Source organism: Vidua chalybeata, chromosome 7 (assembly GCF_026979565.1).
Source record: "Vidua chalybeata isolate OUT-0048 chromosome 7, bVidCha1 merged haplotype, whole genome shotgun sequence".
Classification (NCBI taxonomy): domain Eukaryota; kingdom Metazoa; phylum Chordata; class Aves; order Passeriformes; family Viduidae; genus Vidua; species Vidua chalybeata.
In genome coordinates this window covers 15,761,262-15,776,224 of record NC_071536.1, presented here as the reverse complement: position 1 = coordinate 15,776,224, position 14,963 = coordinate 15,761,262, and the positions used below count along the sequence as shown (strand labels likewise).

The 14,963-nt window shown below is 37.0% G+C and overlaps 1 protein-coding gene across 4 annotated transcripts in view; it reads right to left on the bottom strand.

The window, feature by feature from the left end:
• The window catches only part of ZNF385B (zinc finger protein 385B), a 158,616-nt gene that overhangs the window by 106,726 nt on the left and 36,927 nt on the right, over positions 1-14,963 (bottom strand). The window contains exon 1 of one of the 4 annotated variants that reach the window (XM_053948370.1): positions 10,576-10,583. The exons of the other annotated variants lie outside the window; for them this stretch is intronic. The gene's annotated coding sequence lies outside the window, so the exon portion shown is untranslated. Of the gene's footprint in view, positions 1-10,575; positions 10,584-14,963 lie in introns of those variants that run through there. 4 annotated transcript variants of the gene reach the window in all.

Below are 14,963 nucleotides of genomic sequence, written 5' to 3'. Positions count from 1 at the left end.
ATGTGAGCACTGTTCCTGCAAGCAGCATGCTTCCTGAAGCACTGCCCCAGCACACTCCAACTTCACTGCCTGGAATGAAGCCAGACCTATACCCTGGCCTGTTGCACAGAACTGCAGACAACACATTCTGATCATCACTTACCAAAGAAAAAAATGACATTTATATTTTTCATAAGCAGGACTACTCCACATAAAACCTATTCCCTCACCTAGAAAAATTTAATTGGTCATTCAATTATCAAATAAAGAAAAGGGAATTTAGGCAACGTAATATCTATGACCAGGAAATTCAATTTCCCCTTGAATGCAGAAAAATAGGTGAAAGACCTGAAGAAAAGTATTGTGCTACTATCTCCTGCCAATTACTGTGCCATCCAGTGTGCCACAGAGCCCTGTCAGCAGCCACTCCAACATCCTTGACAGCCTATCTCAGATACTTGCATTTCATTTATCTAATGGCATATTGACCAAATGAACATGTAACACCATCCCAGAATGTCCAGAGCAAAACATGTCTAACAGCATTAGAGAGATGAAAAGGAGCAGGCAGTGTGCAAGGACACTGACTATGATCACTACAAATCTGTGCTAAAAACTCCAAATTTAAGTAAGTTATTTTTTTGTTGAACTATAATGGAAGCGTAAGAATTAGTAAGTATAGTTTGGACTCTCTGCATTTAACACTGAGGACCTGGAAACCTTTGTGTTTGCAACATGCACCACAACTTGAGATAGGAAGAGATCAGAGAGCCCCTGGCTCCCTGTCTCCTCCTTCACAGCCTGTTAGACTGCAGACTCATTTTCTGAGCGTGGTTCCTTGACTCATTCTTCCTTTTCAAAAGCAAATGCCCTCATGGCTGAGCTGTATTCACAAGGCATGGAAAGAAAACAGCTACTTGTGTAAGGAAAACCACCAAATTTTATAGCTGTCTCGTTAACATATCAGCTACATCATGGTTAGCCCAATTAAAAAAAAGACAACCCTGCTTAAGTCAAAGACTGTCCTACAGGACAAATAAATTTAATATTAATATTTAATATAGAAAAACAGATGAATGTTAAGGAAGCTCCTCTTTTTGTTTTGTTAATATATTAGATATTTTTTCTACTGTGATACAATCAAGTGTTGCCAAACAAGCATCCACTTTCATGAGAAACATCAAGAAACTAATTTAAATTTAGGAAATCAATTTTTCCTGGACCTCTCTATTCTTCTAGTTTGTGCTATTGACCTAATGCCTTATGTTTCAAACGTAGATTTAAAAATTTTGGGAATAAGCCTTCTCCAAAATTCTGTACAAGTCTAGCACAATAGAACTGTAGCTCTTAAGACATATATGCAATACAAATAATCATTCATTCCATTATGGTAACACAAAAGACAAGCTCCAAGCAAAATGCCTCTCGTTTGTAAAGATGAACATGACTAATCCTATGCCAAGACAAGGCCAAAGATGGTTTTTATAAAAAAGACAACAAAAAACTACTGCATAATCTAAAATTTTGTTTAAATTTTATTTTTGCTACAAGGCTATATTGAATAATTAAGTGAATATTGAACAATTGATTTTTTTTTTTTTTACATCATGAAATCAAGACTTAGAGTACCTATGAATTTAAGATTCCCTTACTGGACATTCATTTCAGGCAGGTATTTTTCATTATAATTCAGCATATCAATTCTTTTTTTTTTTTTTCTCAAGGCATGTTATTAAACCTTTATGCTCCACATCCCCTCCAATTCTTATTACCATTTTCATACCCTATGGTGAGGCTGAAAAAAAGCAGTGTAGATTTGACAACCATAAGCACAGGAATCTAGCAAGAAATTACTATGCAAATGTGTCTGGGACAAGATAACATTAATAAATATTTGCTGATGGGCCTTTTGCTACAGTAGGTGGCACATTTATAATGAAAATTTAACAGTAGTTTAAGCCAAAGATCAGAAGCCTCAGATGTACGTGTCACTGAGAGATGATGAAAGAGGAAAAACACTTCCACATGTTGTCATTTTAGAGGAACCAATCCAAGCTCACTAAGTTTGTGAAAACTTGCAAGGAAAATATTTTCATCTTTCTATAAATGCCTTATTTACAAAAAAAAAAAAAAAGGCTTTTTTTTTCTCAGCAGTTACTAGCAACCTCAATTAAAAAGGCCCATTAAAAAATAATAGTTGTTTACCAGAGGGAAAAAAAAAATAAAAATCAAACCTTCGAAGTTAGACTTCAGTTAATTTTGCAGCTATAGGAATATAAGCCACAGGAAAGTACACCAAATTTTTACTTCACAGTAGAGAAAAATAAATTACAAACCCTGAGACTAAAAGAGAAGTCTAAGAGAAGGGGAGAAAATACTACCACATGACTACATAAAATTTTAACTAAAAGAGTTAGTGCAAGACAATGTTTCAGAAAAAAAAAGTAACTAACCTGAGGTAACTCAGCTTCAGAAGGGGAAAGTAGAGGGAAGCTTACACAGCAGGAGAAAAAGCAGGCAGTCCAGTAGTGACCAACTTTGCCAGACATTCAGTGATGTGCAAAAAAGAATTCTACTTCTGTTTTAGTTTATTTATTTAGAAAATGCTACAAAATAATGTTCTTCTTTAATTAAAGCCATGTTATTTTTGGATTTATTCATGGACAACACACTCAAAATCTTAAATACAGGTACACGTACCCTGACCCAGAAGAGAGACGAGCTTAGATGAAAGTTTCAAGCAAACTGCAGAGATAAATTCCAAGCAATACTCAAATTCGTGGAGCCTTTTCATTCCCACTTCTGTGGGAGAAAGTTTAGTATCAAGAAAAAAAAAAAAAAAAAGCCATATTCTGGCAGCATACTTCCTGGAATCAGAAATACTCAATACCAGCTTGTAAAGTATTAGAAGGATCAGTACTAGTACTATAGTCACAGGCTTAGGAGCAAGCCTGGTAACAGTACATCTTGTCAAGACAGTTCTGTGCAACCCAACTGTAAGCATTTAACCTCAAGTAAAAGGGTAAAATGGGAAGGAACTGGTTGTCCAAATAAATCAGTATGCTTATGCTATGCTTCCCACTCTTCCCACAAAGTACAGAAAGAAGTCTTTGTGGATAGATGGATGTAGCTGCTGGGGACATGCTCCAAAGGAGGTAAAGACATTCCAAGGATAATAGCCTGAACATAACTCTGGATGATATTGTCTCTAAACAATACAATGAAGTGAGAAAAAGACAATGGCTAATGAGCATGAGTGTATGCAAAAAAGATAAAAACTCAACAAAATTATTTACATTATTAGATTACAGATATTCTTTCCCTAAAACCTAGGTAAAACTGTAAGGAAACATCGGTCAGGTAAATCATATACACAGTATCTTTACAAGCTGATTAGATTCTCTAGTCTTTACTTTCTGTCTTCACTGAAGGTATGCTTTAGATCAATGAAAGCTTTTGAAACTACTACCAAGAAAATTAGGCAACATTATGTACAGGAAATCAGATAAAGCTATGCCAGTACAAACCCTACATCAATATTAAGCTAAAATAGTATGCATTTTTTCTTTTTGAATTGGTAGAATAACTTTGAGTGACAAAGTTCCCCTCACATCCCAGATGGTACCAAGCAGTGGACACAGAGTTGATACATAGCTGCCTTTCAGTATTTAAAATACAGTTTTGGGAACGGAGTCCAACCCTGTAAAAAGGAGCAAAACAAGCAGCCCATACCATAAGCAAGGAATTTTGCTTTGCAAGGAACTGGAAAATTACTCTCCTTTCATTCTCTTTTCACAGAGAAAAGCTTGATCCTGCCAGCTGAAAAAAACGAGAGGAAAAGACAACAGAGGCCCAGAAAATCTTGAGCAGTATCCCTATCATGCTTCTAACTTGATGCAAAGAAAGAGAGCTTTATGAACTCACTCCTGGTTGAAAGAGTATTTGTTCCAGTTACAAGTGTGTCATGCAGACTTTAAACACCAGGACCCAACAGTCCACGACTGCAGGGGCAAAGTTGTCCTTCTGAGTCATCAGCAAGTCACTGATGTATAATCATGTTATTAAAAAAGTAACACATAACCTTTTCAAATGTTACACAATCTCTGCTTGTAATTGCGTCCTTAACACAAACAGTGTTGGACTTGAAATCAAGATTCCCTGCCATTTTATTATGAGAATGTATCTAACCATGGAGGTTCTTTAATAGTAGAGAGGAAAAGGGACCTCCTAACACATAATTAGAAAATTCCAATTGGCAGAAAGATGCAGTTATTAACTGCAAGGGTAAAGGTTTATTTAAACAATTCAACAGCCTAACAGGTAAATCCATTGCATCCTGAAGTCCTTAAATCGAACTTGAATGTGTCTCTAAATAATGTGTTCTAGTTCAATTGCAGATTTACTGGACTTAACAGCAAATACTTGCATATTTGGGAAAGCAATTTCGTCTCCTAAAGGAATTAATGCTAGAGATTATTTTGTCCAGTATTGTAGAATAGATAAGGCTTGGTGATTCCTTCAGTCCTCAGTCTGTGAGCCCCAGTTGATGCCCTGATTCTGACTTTGCTTATACCAGAACTGTCACACTAGACCATATATGGCTTACAAATGTGCTGACTTCCAAATTTCTTGGTAACAAGTTAGCTTTGATTAGTGTAACAATAATTATTTTCAGTTAATTGGTAGATGTCCCTTCAGAGTTTGCTTTGCACTGGCAGCTGATTGGTCCACACCACAGCAGTACCATCATGTTCCACTAGCATTCAGCAACAACATCAAAGGGAAAAGCAGAAAGGGGGAAAAAAAATTCTAAGTGATTATGGTTCCTCAAAGGCTCCTTCCTCTGTGTGTCTGCACTGTTACTGGCTGTTCTACCAGCTATGCAACTCCTGAAACCTTGATTTTGCATAACAATTTCTCCTGATCCAAGAACTCTATTAAAAGTAGGCATGTTCATGGAATAGATGGCCTAGAAAATAATATACTGAATAAAGGGATTTCAATTTCAGGCCAGGTAGCACAATAACACAGCAGTTCCTTGCTGTTTATCATCACTCAGCTGCCTACTAAAAGCTGCTATTTTGACACTTTTTAGGATATGTAATTTCCAGCTACATGTACTTGACCACTCAAGACAGAATAAAAATTGCCATTTTTTTGCCCAGACTCCCATGTATTTCTAAACTCCCAGTGTTCTTCCAGCAGTTTGCTTTTGCCACAGAGGGGTCAGTGTTGAATGGGCTCGGCAGGTGCTCCATGAAAGGGGCTGGAGCAGCTCCCCGTGCACAGCGCACGGCTGTCGGTTCTGGGAACGATCACCCTGGGCACGGGATGGAGGAGACTCACAGACTGCTCATCTGCACCCAGCAGGAACAACACAGCCCTGCTCTCTGCTCTGCAGATATTCAATTAATGAATGACAATTCCTGAGATTAGGATTCTTATCTTGGTTATTTAAAGCAGTTAAAACAGCTTTGATGCATTGCATCAACCTTGCAAAGGGGATGACTTGAAGCAGTCAGGGTAGTGTGCCATCTATCAAAGCAACACCAAGGTTCCAAATGAGGAAAGCAGTATAAATTAGAAATACTTTAAAAATACAGATAGCTTTATATATCCAATTCATCTACTGATTTCATGTCTGGATAATCATAACAAGTATTTTTGAAGCAAAACTGTAAAAATCCATAAAACAACTGAATTTAGTCTAAGGCAAAGTATGTGCCTGGCATTCCATCACCTACCAAGGATTTAAGCAAAAAATAAACACATTAAGCATAGATACCATGCAATAACTAATAACCAGAGTAGAAGTCTAATATACCCTTAGCCAAACAATATCAACTCAAATCTTTTTTCTGCAAAGGTAGTCTGAAAGTTTCTGAAACAAAGTTGCGTAGTTTGTTTGGAGGAAGATTGAAAGAAAAGACAATTTTCCCTTGAAGGGGAAATACTTATTAGATAGGGTGAATTATTAAAACGAGTAAATGTTTGTAACTGACAAAATAAAAGGACAACAATATTTTTATTTGTTTCTGCCAGATTTGTCCTTGTTTCTGCCAATAGCTACCAAGAACAAATCTGGAACTATACCACTTTCCATTCTTTATAACCATATTTAAAATACCCAAAACCTGAGGCTGTTTTCATAAAGATTTAGTCCCCAATCAATACACTCCTGATGTTTCAGCTTTGGCTTTTCTCTAAGTCTCATCCTTAACTCAGCAGCCAAAGTGACTGAGAAGCTTAAATCTTATTTTCAGAAGTAAACTGAGTACACAGGAGCTACGTGCTGTTTGTGTTTCCTTAAAAAGAAGCCACTACAATGATTACTTAATAGATCAATTTTTACTATTCAGAACCTTACTAGAGATGCATCAGGCTCAAATGGTACCACTAACAAACATGGCCACAATACATGAACTGCAATTCCTAACAATAGTCTTCTGTCCTTTACAACTAGTCTGTTTTTTCTTGATGAAGTGATTTCTGTGACTCTTTATCCAGATGTGCCACTCTAAAGCCCCTGAATCTTCCTCACCTCTTTATTTTTCCCATGTTCCACCTAAGTTTGATCACCTGATAAAACAGCACCTCGATTTCTGCTCATATTTAAATGCCCAGTCACAAAAATATCTCAGGATGTCATCATTGGAAACACTCAAGGCTGAGCCAGAGGAGACGCACATGTGTGAAAATTTTGAATCCAGCTTGAGCAGAAAAACAGACAATTTTAAGAACTCCCTACATGGATTTCTTACCTCCCCTTCATCTTTACACCCCTACTATGAAATATCCTGAAGTAAATGGAGACCCCCAGGTGGAAGTTACAAATCCAGGCACTGTGTTTCAACTTCTGCCATCACAGAATGCTTGAAATGAGCAAAAGGGAAATGCACACCAGAGACCTGCCCTGTCTTTTCTACTTCAGAAAAAATATAAACAGCAGCAATGTGAACAGCTAGCAAAACCAAGAAAAAAATTCAAAACTGAATATACCACAGTAACCTCCGAAGTCCCTTTCATCACCTGAACACAGGTGATCTGAACACAGATCTCCTACACCATCCAGAGTAACCCATACACTAACAAGTGGTATTACCAAATGCATCATAACACAAAATCTTGCCCAAAGTCTGCCAGTTTCACAAGCTGCTTAAAGGGAAGATTTTGTTCACTGATCTTTCAGAGTCATCTCCCTTTCCCCAAGTAGCTCCTGTAGCACACTATATGAATTTTAAAGCCTCAAGCCTTAAGGAAGCTGTATTCCTCTATTCACAGAGTAGTAATCTCCTCCCAAAATCGGCACTGCTCAGTCAGAGTCACAAACACTTCAGTGTAGGTTTTGAACCTACCCAAGGCTAAGGAATTCAGCCTTTCATCTGCCCTGACTGCTGGTGTCAATACAAAAGTACTCTCTCCTTACACCACTGGAGATCAAAACACACTCAGCTTTCCTCACTTCCAACTGAAAAATAATTTAAAAAAACATCCTCACAGGAACAAAAAAGCATATGTGAAAGAGGGAAGTTACTCATTTTCCCTTCAGAGTCATGTTATGAGCACTGCTCAAAATCCAACAGAACAGAAAGTGTATTAAAAAAAAAAAATTTCTTGGCTGAACATTCTGGGTGAGACCTCCAGAACATCTCTGGCTCTTTAACCTACAGACAGGAAAAAACATATAAACTTGAGCTTCAGTAGTAAAGCTTCAACAGGGCTGCTACAGTGAACTACAGTTCTCAGTGCACTCCGCTCCTCTGGCAGGATTTATCAGTGACCTCCACAAAAAAAAAAAAAGAGCAAATTTCAAAATTTCCACCAAGAGCTTAGCTATACTTGGACCCCAGAGTCAAGTGACTAACGTGGATTTGCTCACAACATACCACTTCCCCAGTAATTTCTTTTCCTTTTAGCTTAGTCTCCTTTTCTTCAGAATCTCCTTGTAAAGTAATCTTGGCAGTAGAGAAGCTGCTACCTCCTGAAAACTCCCAAAATGCAGATCACCATACTTTAACACTGATGTCTTCCAAAGGAGAAGAAATTAAAATCACAGTGCCATGTGATAACTGACAATCTGATACAGAAACAGCTAGAGAATGGATACAGAAGCAATAGAGCTCCACAACAGAAGTGAAGTAGTTTTGTCCAGCACAACACACCAAATCTTGCCTCTCACTTGAACTACCAATATGAAATGGCAGGAGGGGAAACATAAAATAAAGGCACTTGGAGAAAATGCAAGATCTTTAAGGGTAAAAGGACCTTGCAAAAACCATCTTCGAACAAAGAAACAACCAGACTGAAATTTGGCAAGCTTATATCCATAATGATACAAACAATTACCAAAAAAATAAAAAAACAAAGAAAGGCATTCTAGCTCAAGCACTTAGAGAAATAAAACAAATTTTATATGCCATGCTAGCAACATGTCACCCACATTGTTTTCCAAGTGTTCATAATATTTTCTGCCTGGTAACCTTTAAACACACACTGAAGAGTAGCAAGCAAATTTACTCAAAGGTCCTAAAATGACAACAATATATATTTAAGCTGCCAGTATGCATCTCTTGCATGACTACAGAAGCATCCAAACATGGTTTTGAAAAGGGAGCTTTGTTGCAGTGGGAGACTGCTGTGCTTTCCAAGTGCCTGTGACAAAGGGCAGTCTTCTCCATAGCTTCTACTACTTCTCCTCCATGATGACTGAGTAAGAACAAACAGGTACACCAGCTTACATTTACTTCTTAACTTCTGGGAACTATGACCTCCAGCTTTTTCTTATCCCAGGAAGGCATAACAGTAGGTGGAACAGGATCTCTCCTCAGCACTTAGAAGAAATACTACCAGCTCTAGAGCCAACAACATCTTGCACAAAAAAAAAAAGAGCATCATCAAATTTTGCTCCTTGCAGACAGAGCTGAGTAAAGAAGCAAATATTGTATCATTAAAAATGCTTAATTCAGGATCAAATCAGAATTGTGAAGAAGGTTTTACAAAGGCTTTAATAACAACTTATTTTCACTTCTATAGACTCCTAAAGAAAGGGAAAAGCTTGTAAGGTATTCTAAAGCTGCTATCTAAAAATCATCCTGAATGTTTAGGGTGCTTCATATACATTTTTCAAGTGCATTTTGACCTTAATCATTAAATAAGCACATAGAGAAAATTAGCATTGAGAGATAGCAATTTTACATATCACAGGAAAAAAAAGAGCAAACAAAAAAACTTATGAAGTATAAAAAGGTGACAATTAATTTAATAATTTCATGTCATGAATGACAAATGTTTTCTGAAATACTACAACAAAATCATTCCAAAATGCTATCAGCAATGTCAAGAGTTAGGTCATTCGGGAGAACTTTCTTTTATTTGCATCTCCCTAGGATACCCACCACAAACTGCATTTTTGTTGGGGGGTGTTGTTTTGGATTTTGTTTGTTTGTCTTTATCTCCAAAGAACACCTTAGCAGAAGCTATCAGCTTTGACAGAACACCAAAATTCTGGCACTGAACCATAAATTGACCATTACCATAAAAAGAACTGCTAAATGAGAAACTATGTGCTCAGTATAAAACTAATTTCATGCTTTTAAAAGCACACAGTGGCTTCTAGCAAGATAGTGGCCCTGGGACTTGCAAAGACAGATTGGCTAATACAAATGGTGTGTGCTCCTGATGCAGTCTGCTTAGCCAAGCTTTACATGTACTGGCAGTAAATGGAAATTCTCGAATCTTCTGTCAAACAAATACACACTTATCTATAACTTTGGAGCTGAAAGCTATAAAACAGCTGCCTCATAAATATATTTAGCAGGAAAAAGCATGAGCTGTCCTAGTTCCTCAGAAGAAAAAAAAAAAACAAAACCACAGCAGTCTTTACACAGTAAGCACAGACATTTCTATAGCAAGCAAGAAAAACAAATATTTTTTCAATATCTTTCCTTGTTTTATTAAAAAATACTATCAGCACACACAAATATAATCATACTCAATATTTGCATAACAGCAGTGCTTAATAAGTAACTCAGCTGAACTAATTTTTTTTGTTCTGCTAGAGGTGATATTCTCAATAAAACCCCCTTTTTTTAAACACACAAATACAAAGTCTGTTTAGTTTACGATAATACTTTCAAGCTTAAAGATTTGCTACTAGAACTTCACAGGCTACCTTTAGCACACTATCTGTTCCCTTAAATAAAACTTGGTGCACTAAATCTCAAATTTAACTGGTTAGGGAGAAGCGACAGTAATTTTATACCCTTCTCAAAGAAAGCTGTCAGTGTAAATGAATTACTGGAAGCTGTTCTGGGCATGACAGATCATAACTTTTTATATTAACAATGACAGACATATGTAATATGTCAAATCCAGTATACAATTTATTTCATTCTTTACTTTTTTTAGTTTATCTGGAGAATCCGACAGCTCTTGTGTTTCACACATCATCGTAACTATACTTAGAGATTTAACAAGCCAGAAAGCAAGCTCTGGTAAGAGGTATTTATTCACACTGCTAATAAGCTTCTTTCTATAACAATAACACAGCATCACTGACATTCAAAAAACATTTAAAATGCATAGGAAGTCACCTACTGGACAGATGCCCTCTGCAAGCAAGGAAAGGGAGCTTGCCACATATTTAGTTACTTTTAATACTGAAATGAGAAGAAAAAGATGCATTATATGCCTTGCCTTTTTTATTATCCTTTCCACTGGAATAACTAAAATAGAAATGCACTGCACATAGAAATAATGCCAAACATGTAAGCATCCACTCTTAATGTCGTAGCACAAAGCAATTCAGTGAAGTTTAGTAATAAAAAACAGACTCACCTCTACTGGGAAGCCCACTCCACATTATGGCAATACTATTTAAGCAGGTTAAACAGCAACCAAGTTACATAAACAAAACTTCCAGTATGTGACCAATATGATCTACGGTGCTACAGAGTGCTGGCTCCAGCCCTGATCATCTGTGTGACAGTTCACTGCTATACCAGAGCAGCCTCAAACCTTCCCAGATGCCGGCTTATTGCACTGCTCATTGAAAATCCTTCACACGCTGGCAACATTTTAGGGAAGGACAAGCACACTCTGAGTCATTTGTAAAGAAAGCAAAGCAATTTCAGTTCTGTATCTTCATGCGTACCGAAACACAGAGCACTGTCAAACTAGAAGTCTGCCTGAATTTATGCTGAGAATCAGGCAACCCAAGCCTTCATTATCAATGCATGGAATCAGCTACAGAGATCAAATTCAAGCAAATCATAAAAAAATAAAAGGATATGATTATGAAAGGCTCTACAGCTTCAGCTTCAAACCACACAGAATGAGGAATCATCTATCTAGACTGTGTAAATGTTAAAAATAGCCCTGTCTTTTCTACAACGAACACGAGACAGAGGAGAATGAGCAGCCTGTATTGTGAAGAGATTCATTATTGGGGGAAAAAAATCCAGCAATAAAAATTAATGATTCCTTACAGATTTTCTAAGTAAGATTAATTCAAAATTATGCAAATGAAATAAGTATTTTTAACCATATAACAGATGAAGTCTATTACATATTAAAAACCAGGATATCCATTAAAAAGCATAATAAATATTTGGGTGAAAACATTTCGAATGTTGACCCAACAAAGACCTGCACAATCTAGCAGATTAAATATTTTTACCAAAATAAAAATATCATTAAAAGCATGACATTGCATGACTAATGCCTTCATTCTTTCAAAAGCGCAGTAATTTTAAATTACTTACTATGAAAAATCTCCATGGCTTATTAAATTCATGCTATCTCTACTCCCACATGGACTTCTTGCAGCGTACATATTTTTTATCCTTTCAGGTACTTCATAGGTTTTCTTTCCCCAGAAAGGTAAGAGAGCATGTGTTGCTCTGCATACTCACAGCCAGAGATACACAGCATAAGACATATGTAACCATAATTAGGCTTTGAAGAAATGGAAACACAGGAGTTTTTTATTTTATTACCTGTACAGTCATCCAAATATACTGCTGGGTCATGAGACAACTATCAGAGAAATTTTGACAGGATCTGATCCCAGGTGAGAAAAATTACTATACAGAGAAAATGTCAGTTTTCCTTTTACGAGGTAAAAATAATAAACAAACCGGACTTCATTATTTTGTTTCTTCCAGTAGTTTTAATACAGAAATCATGGCTAGAAATGCACATGAATAAAAATGTCTGAATTTCTAGATCCCTTTTCATCTCAGCTGTCTACACCTCTAAACTGTGGATCACATCCTTCAGTGAGACAGTGAAGAAATTCTTGCAGCAGCATCAACTCAGCTGATTTAAGACACTCTCCAGGCCATGCCTGAAGTGGTTAAAGGACAAGGGATATGCTCCCAACTGAAGCAGAAGTTGGGTCACCACCACTCCTGCAGTCATTCTCAGCTTGAAACCATGGCTGATGAGCAGCTGTATTTTTGGTCCTAGACTCTAAAACATCCAATTTTGTGATGCTGCTTTTTTTACCACAGCATAACTGCCCTTGAAGAGAGGTTTGAACTGTCCAGGAAGGCATTTTGCTACAAGAATATATCTATGCAAAGTAGTGGCAAAGGGTCCCAAATGTACTGTCCAATTTTATTTTGGAATCCTTCCACATTTCACCCAAAGGACCTGCCTGTAAACCATTTTTTTCCATAATAGGTACATACGTTATTTGTTAGCTTAATGTCATTCACATGTTCCTCCAAGAGAATGGAGTCTAGAAACTAATAATTGGTCTGACAACTCTTTTGAAGTAGGTGTTATGTTTTTCAATTTGCCATTAGGGAATTAGGAAATTTTTGAATGTTTTTTTCTGATGTAACTTATCAATTACTTTTTAAAAACCAACCTCAATAAAATAATGATTTCCCCATGTTTTTCCTGAAGACTACCAGTGAGCGCACATATAATCTACTTAATATTTTTTATTAATTTTACCGGTACGTTCACAGTGCAACTTTTCAAAGAACTATATTATGGATATTGTGTGCAGTCATTGGCAATTTTTTTTTTTTTTTTTTTTTTTTAAAGTCACTTTAATGTCAGTTCTGGGCCTTGATATTAACTCTCACCATCAGCATTTTGTGAGCAGTACCAAGTGCCAAAAAAGAATACAATAAATAAATCTGGCTTATTTCAAAGCAGCTAATCACAATCCTGATGGGTCCCTTCAAATTCAGCATATTCTATGTTTCTGCGCTGACTTCTGTGAAAGAAAAAACAGCAATTGCTTATACTAAAGACATTTCATACTGTAAGAAAAATGTTACATACCATTATCTGTCTCTTAAGTAAATGGTGGCAGAGACTCAAGTGATTCAAAGAATGTGGTAGCATCTACCAAATGGAATCTTGTCCAAGAGACCACTGAATAAGAAAAAAGTCAACATACCTTGTAGCAAGAAGTGAAATACTAAGAGCTTCTCAGCAGTTCACTAAGCCACATGTAACTCTTTCTGTTATTATTTCTATTATATTGGATACAGTTTTGCTTTTTAGTGAGAGCGTAATTTTTTCAAATAGAAAAATGGATTTTACCTAGAGTAGGACAGCAAAGCATGGAGCAACCTCCCTGTTCACAAGGGTACAGAGAGGGGAAGCCCTGAGGAGTTGCTCCACTTTGTGGCCCCACAGAAGCAACTTTCCTGAAACTGCTCTCTAAAAAGTCAGGCTGTAGGCAGCAGAAGTGGAAGGCAGAAGAAGTGCTCACCTTCTACTAGTCTAAAAATGGTTTTGGCCCAACACAAAGATTAAGCTCACAGTGCTCTCTACAGACTTGTGTACTAATTCTGTAGCTATGCATGCATACATTTAATAGGACTCAGGTCACAAACTTTAAGATACTTTTAGTTGCTGCTTTGCATTCCTCTGAGTACTTGCTAGAATAATTCATAAAGATCTTCTGCAATAAAAGTTAGATTATCCATGTCTTTTTTTAGATTAATGAAAGAAACATTAAGAAGGAATTGAGGACCTAGATCAATAGGCTTAAAGTAAGCAAAAGTTCTGTACTCCATTATGTTGGCACAAAGCAGTCTCAGACGGCAACTAAGGTACCTGTCAGAAAGCCAGTCTTGGCCCATATAAAGATTAAAATCTACATACAAAAACCTGCATTTAGGTTTAGAGTCATCTGACAAAAAACAAAGAAAAACTCCACTGAATTGAGAGCAGTACACTGCAGATTCATTCTGTTGTAACCAATCATCACTGGTCTGATCTAAGGCTATCTGGAATATTTGCAGTATAATTTCTCAATGTCTATCAGTAGTCTCTTTGATTTTTTTGGCTGAAGACACTGTTCATACTTTCTATCTCTATTTTTTTGGAAACTAATATGCAAGTTAGCGATACAGTCCATGGATCCTATCAAGAATAATCTGAGCTCTTTAATTGTAAGCCTCCCTGCCTCCATGAAGTTGGTAGGTTGCCTAGACTTACAAATTTATATGGCACTGCACAAAGAGACAAAGAAGCTCTAATCTCTGTTGCCAAAAGCGGAAGAAGGCCTGCCTTGTCTGTACTCCCATGTCCTTCGCCAATGCCCAAAAGTGCTGTTTTACCTTCTCCCTTCCACTACCACTACTAGGCCCTTTTTGTGACCTGTTTAAGTCACACACACAACAGAAGTCTAGTAATTTACGTATTTATTTTGCTGTATTAACAAATCCCTGGCTGTCATTGCTGTGAACCAGATCACAAAACTGTGTGTTTATGACACCTCAGGAAATCAACCTGTGATTATTTCCTCAGTATTGCAGTGTTCACACAACAACTTGTAGCATTATTCCTTACAAAGAGTCATGGTATAGGGTCCTATAGCATTTCCAAAACTGTCACGCAAAGTCAGAGGTTTCAAGAACAAGAAGGCAGAGCTGCTAGCAGGATACACTGCATCCTGACATCCCAATCACACCTCCACCCAGACCTGCAGAAAGATCACATGGGCATTAATGAGT